This window comes from Vulpes vulpes, chromosome 2 (assembly GCF_048418805.1).
Source record: "Vulpes vulpes isolate BD-2025 chromosome 2, VulVul3, whole genome shotgun sequence".
Taxonomy (NCBI): Eukaryota; Metazoa; Chordata; class Mammalia; order Carnivora; family Canidae; genus Vulpes; species Vulpes vulpes.
In genome coordinates this window covers 28,188,076-28,194,255 of record NC_132781.1, presented here as the reverse complement: position 1 = coordinate 28,194,255, position 6,180 = coordinate 28,188,076, and the positions used below count along the sequence as shown (strand labels likewise).

At 34.5% G+C, this 6,180-nt stretch overlaps 1 non-coding gene across 1 annotated transcript; it reads left to right on the top strand.

Moving 5' to 3' along the window:
* The first annotated feature begins 2,669 nt into the window (after positions 1–2,669).
* LOC112918191 (U6 spliceosomal RNA) lies at positions 2,670–2,775 on the top strand. Its single transcript, XR_003234624.1, has one exon. It is a non-coding gene; the product is annotated as a U6 spliceosomal RNA (small nuclear RNA).
* The last annotated feature ends 3,405 nt before the right edge of the window (positions 2,776–6,180 follow it).

Below are 6,180 nucleotides of genomic sequence, written 5' to 3'. Positions count from 1 at the left end.
ATTGCACAACTGAAAGGTAAGTAGAACAATAAAATGCCAAACATATTAAAATGTACTCTGTTTATTAGAAAAATAAATTGTATTCTGGAGTTCAATAAAAACCTAATTAAGGATTTTGGCTGGGCTTTACTGTTGTTGCAACTATTGTTACTTATTAATTGTTCTCTGGGGTCCAAAGATCTCTTTACAGCTGAGGGTATCTGAGACCCTAAATTTCCTAGAGCAAGAGTAATTGGATATGGGGCTTTAAGAAATTTTGAAAATGTCCAAAACACTAATGAAAATTGTACCTTTATTCAAGATCCAGCTGTACTGACTAATTAAAATGTTGGGTGCCTTTGCTTTGGGGTAGAATTGTACCTATTCACTATAGGAAAACTGGCTATCTCAGATATTTGTTACTTGTTTTCTATTAATAAAAAGGAGAAACAAATTAAATGTTCCCTGAACAATGTAGTTTGGCAGGCAAGATTTTTCTAAACGTGGGATCCATTCACAGGTGGGCATGACCAAGGGAATATTAGGTAGTGGGAATATCTCTAAAATTCTCTGAAAGCTTCTTGTTCAAATTTTAGGTCACCCAGATCCTTTCAGCCATTTGCAGTCCTGTTGGTTTCTTGTATGCTATGCTGTTTTGTATGTACATGAATGAAATTTCAGTAAAGGATGATTAAATAGTAATTTAGATTAAGCAAATATTATCAAGACAATTATTTGGTTGTTGTATAAGTGAACTTTTAGTTCAAAATTGTTTGGACTGCTTTGCTTAATTTATTTACGTCATTCAACATTTTACCATATATTGGTTATCTCTTCCAGTTCTGTGAAGAAGTTTATATAAGTTTACCACACACAGTAATATTTGGTCACTTCCTAACAAATTATTCGGAAGTTCCCATTGATTTTATTTTAGATATAACCCGAATAAAGTAGTTTTGTAGTTATGCTTCCCACTTCCTCCAGAAACTGGGCACACTCACCAAATAACAACAGCAACACAAAATAAAACAAAAACAAAACACCCTGTCCTTAGCAAAGATCTTAAATTAGCAATGTCTATCAAGGTCTTATGTCTTTACCAAAAGAAGGACTGAAACAAAGGAAAACAAAATAAAACAACAATTGTATTATACCATGGCCTACGAATTCTTATAAAAATCATTTTATAGAGTACAAAGCCTTTTCACAATGCTTTATGTCCCTGTTTGTTTCTCTACAGGTAGTAGAGACACTTTTATTCTAACGTTGATATTCCCACTATGAACTTGACATATCTGTCTGCCATTACTTCATCTGGCCGGTAATTCCCAATCAAAAGGTTCATTAACTGATAATTAAGTTGATAAATATTGATTCATCATCTGTTACTTCATTAAGCTCACCTGCCAGTCTACTGAGATATATTTTCTACTATCTTGATATTCACCTGTAAAATCTGTGATCTCCAACTTCCAAAAGCACTTTGTAAGTTTTACACACATTTCATTGTCCTATTTTTTTTTTTTTCACTCATCCAAAAGACCTGATGGGATGTTTGGTGTTGTTTTGTTGTTGTTGTTGTTCTTTCTTTCTTTCATTTTACTTTTTACAACAGAATACCAGCAACCTCACACTGACATCTTCCTTTTTAATTTACAGTACTTCCTGCAAATTAAAGGAGAAGTGTTTTTCCCACATCATTTCTTTTCCAGGGGAGGACAAACTTCATTTGGCTTAACTGCAATCCTTTGGTGTAAGTTTTCTCAGTCGTTCCATGTCAAGGAAGAAAAATAATTCAGAGCATGTATCTCTTCAAAACTTACAGCTCAGTTTTGGGCCCAAAATATGATCTTTTACAGCAAATGCTAAATTGGAAAAATTTAATTTTCCAATTGACAAACCAAAGTATTCTAGATACTCCCCAATGAGTGGGCCAGCAAATATGAAGTGAAAAAATTGCCACCTGTTTTTTCCCTCCTTGCAAAAATATTTGTTGTAGAACTCTATCATTGAAGGGAAGAGCTTATGTAGATTCTCTGTGTGATTCATTTTCTTACCTCTTAATTATGAAAATGTTCTTGTTTTTGTATAATATTTATGAAAAATGAATGAGTTGCCATGGCTATCAGAGAAAATAAATATAAACAAATTCCTAATCTTGATTAGAAGTCTCACCAACAAGGAAACGGGAGATTGCAATCCAATTAGCTATTTGTTTATTTGTTTGTTTTTAAAAGTCTGACTTAAGGCGCACCTGGGTTGTTCAGTGGTTGAGCATCTGCCTTTGGCTCAGGTCATGATCCTAGGACTCGGATCAGGTCCCAGATCAGGTTCCCTGGGGGGAGCCTGCTTCTCCCTCTGCCTATGTCTCTGCCTCTCTCTGTGTGTCTGTCATGAATAAATAAATAAAATCTTAAAAAGAAAAAAAAAAAGAAAGCTTTCATTCAAAAGTTTGACTTAAAGCGACTTTTTTGGCTTTGAGATATAATTGATACAAAACACTAGTCAGTTTAAGGTGTAGGCTGTGATGATTTGATACCTGTATATGTTGATAAATTTTTACTACAGTAAGGTTAGTTAACATATTCTTTAACTCATGTTATTACCACTTTGTTGTTGTTTTTAAGGTGAGAAGATTAAAGCTGTATTCTCATAGCCACTTGCCTGTAGCTTTTCAAACAAAAGGGTAAGTGCTCATTTGGCAGAACATATACTTAAATTGTAACGTTATAGAGAGGATTAGCATGGCCTCTGAGCAAAGATAACACACAAATTCCTGAAGCATTCCATATTTTTGAGCACTGGGTGATGGAATTGTTGAATCACTATGTTGTATATCTGAAACTAATACATCACTGTATGCTAAGTATACTGGAATTTAAGATTAAATTAAATTTAAAAAAATAAACAAGAGGGTAAAATAACTTTAGCAAGGTAACTTCCAGGATCTAGGATAAGATGAAAACCTCTCTGCACGTAGAACAATGGAGGATATCAAAGCAGCACAGAGACATGCATTCTAACAGGTGTGCAAGAAAAATGAATAAAAAGGGATGAGGAGTGATACAAACAACTGGAGACACAGAAGAAAGAATGAGGAATTAAATTTAATAAATTTATTAAGTTCCAAATAGGGAACCTCACTAGCCTCTTTCTGTTCATTCTCCACAAAACAACTCTAGATCAGAGCCTAGGATATTATCTTTGGAATGAATGAGACTTAGACTGTCCCAAGTTTTACTAAAAAGAATTCAGTTTCAGTTGATTTTATATACTTTAGAAAAAATAGATGTGGTGGAGCTCTGCAAGTTTTAGCAATTGCCTAATAAGCTCCCTAGCCTATTTCAAATTCAATATACAGTATTTCTGGAAAGTATTAAGTATGATAATTACACTGCCCATATATTTCCCTTTAATGTTTGCAATAACCAAAAGAAAATTAATGCAAGAGAAGAAATATAGATAATAATACTTTTCTTCGTAAGACGTATCTCTCTCTAAGAGAGATATTCTGGGCACCAGCTATAAATTACTGTACTCATTTAAAGTGTTATAAAAATAAAAACTAGCAAGTAGTGAATGGAGATTTGTGCCACACAGACTGTACTGCAGAAATAACTAGCTTCTCACAATGGGGACATTCCCATTTACACAAAATAATTTCAAGTTATTTTTTTTTCTTTATTTGACACAGCAATGTTGCCATGACCTTCATCCACACTGTGAGTTTTGGTAATGTTTTCATTTATATCTTCTCTCCATGGGGATAAATGGTTCTAACCTTGAAATCTCAGTTCCTATGTGAAAAATAACTTTATAAATACTTCAAACACTTACATTTTCAGCAACAAATGTTCCAGTATGAATACAAAACAGCATTTCTGTCAAACATAGCAATACATAACTTGAACTCAGAAGACAGGAGTCCCTATACACTCACAGTTCACTGTCGATTCTCAGAAATAGTTTACATATTCTTCAATGGCATTATGATGATATATATATTTCTTATTGGTTGTTACTGTGTTAGAATGCCTAGAGCTGTTTACTGGCAACTCTAAGCATTTTTTGGTTCAGTTGTGACCTTTGATATACTTATAATAATCATCAATATTAATTAAATATTTTAAAAGCTATCAATTTTATCCATTTACATATTAATTTCACAAACATTCTTTGAAGAGCTGTTATTTGCCAGGCACTTTCCTAGGTCCAGGAGATAGAAAGATGAATTAAACCTGATATGCTTTGTCCTTACAGGACTCAGATTTAAGTAAGAAAAACAAACATTTTATTTCAAAACAACTCTGCATGTTATTAGGACTATCATGCCTGTGTGTGTGTGTATGCATGTGTGTATGTATGTGTTGACACAATGTAAGTGCATTGTCTTAATTTGGATTATCTTCAAAGCAGATCCTAAGTAGGGATTTGGGTTCAAGTGATTTTTTTTCTAAAGATTTCATTTATTTATTTGAGAGAGAGAGCATGAGCAGGGGGAAGGGGAAGAGGGAGGAGCAGATACCCTGCTTTGTAGGGAGCCCAATGTGGGGCTGAAACCAGGAGATTTGGACACTTAACTGACTCAGCCACTGAGGCACTGGTCAAGTAATTTTTAAGGAGGTAATTACAAGAAGGCCTTGAAGGATTGACTTGTACAGAAACTATCTTCATTGACTGTTTCTTTTGCTGTGCAGACGCTTTTTATCTTAAGTCCCAATAGTTCATTTTTGCTTTTGTTTCCCTTTTGTTACCCTTGCCTTCATAGATACAAGAAGTTGCTGTGGCCAAGTTCAAAAAGGGTGTTGCCTGTGTTCTCCTCTAGGATTTTGATGGATTCTTGTCTCACATTTAGATCTTTCATCCATTTTGAGTTTATCTTTGTGTATGGTGTAAGAGAATGGTCTAGTTTCATTCATCTGTACATGGCTATCCAATTTTCCCAGTTATACTATATGTTGGCAAATTGAACTTCGATTAAAAAATATATAAAAAAGAGAAACTATCTTCAGTGCCCTCTAAGAAAGCAGTAGTTCTAGAACTTTAGGATTCCCTACCATTACCTGAAGGGTTTAGTGTAACACAGGTGGCCGGGCTCTACACCCAGAGCTTCTCATTCAGTTGGTTTGTGATAGAATAGTAGGACTTGAATTTTCAAGTTCCTACTTGACACTGTGACTGAGGTTGTCCAGACTGCATTTTAAGGATTGATGTGACAAGCATGAGCAGGGCATGATAGTCATGTGTACATACATTCATATATTTTTAATGTCCTTGTTCTTACCCAAACATCACAATTTCCTCATGCTTTCAGCCATTTATTGCATCAACGATTGAACCGGCATGAGTTTTAGTCATATGAACCTGGAAGGCTTTGCCCCCTCATTAACTAGTTGCTTAACCAGATGATTAAGCAGAAAATATTTGGTACCATGTACTCATTTTAATCTTATTTTATTTATGGGATACCTGTAGCTATAAACTAAATGTCCATCTTGAGTTTGAAAGGAATAGAGTGCAAAGGTTGCATTTTTGTACGAAAAATGTCCTCTTGGATAATTCATGTGAAATAGTTTTCAGCTGCTTATCTCCATCAGGACATGGGAGTACTGAAAGTGTGTGTGTGCACGCGTGTATGTGTATTAATGATATGCACGTGTAGAGCAGGAATAACTATTTTGTGTTCATAAATATTTGATAAAATTCTTCCAAGCATGAAATCGGAATTTTCTCTGCACCAAGCAAAGTATTTCTGTGAAGTTCATGGAGCTGGAATAAAAACAGAAGTCTCGTAAAACAGTTTGGCAAAATAGCCACATATATACCTTATTGCCTTTGAATAAAAAACATTTTGTGTGGAAAGCCTTTCACTCTGGTTCTTCCCTGTGACTACACTGCAGGTAAAAAAAAAAAAAAGCCATTTATGGAGGGACATTTTTAAAACAAAATGAATGTTTGTACTTATGTGGGGAGCATAGTAACAAAGAAATGTATTTAACTGCAGAATGCTATTTGTTTCCACAGAATACACATGCAATTTTCTATTCTGAGTGCACATTTAAATCCACATAAAAAGGGTACTTTATTTTCCAAGGACACTGAGTGGAATAATGTAAACTGGCTAAAAAGAGATGAACTCTACCTCCTGCGTGTACTCTGGGTCTTTAAAGGCGTCAGGATTAGGAGAGCTAACTAGATGAT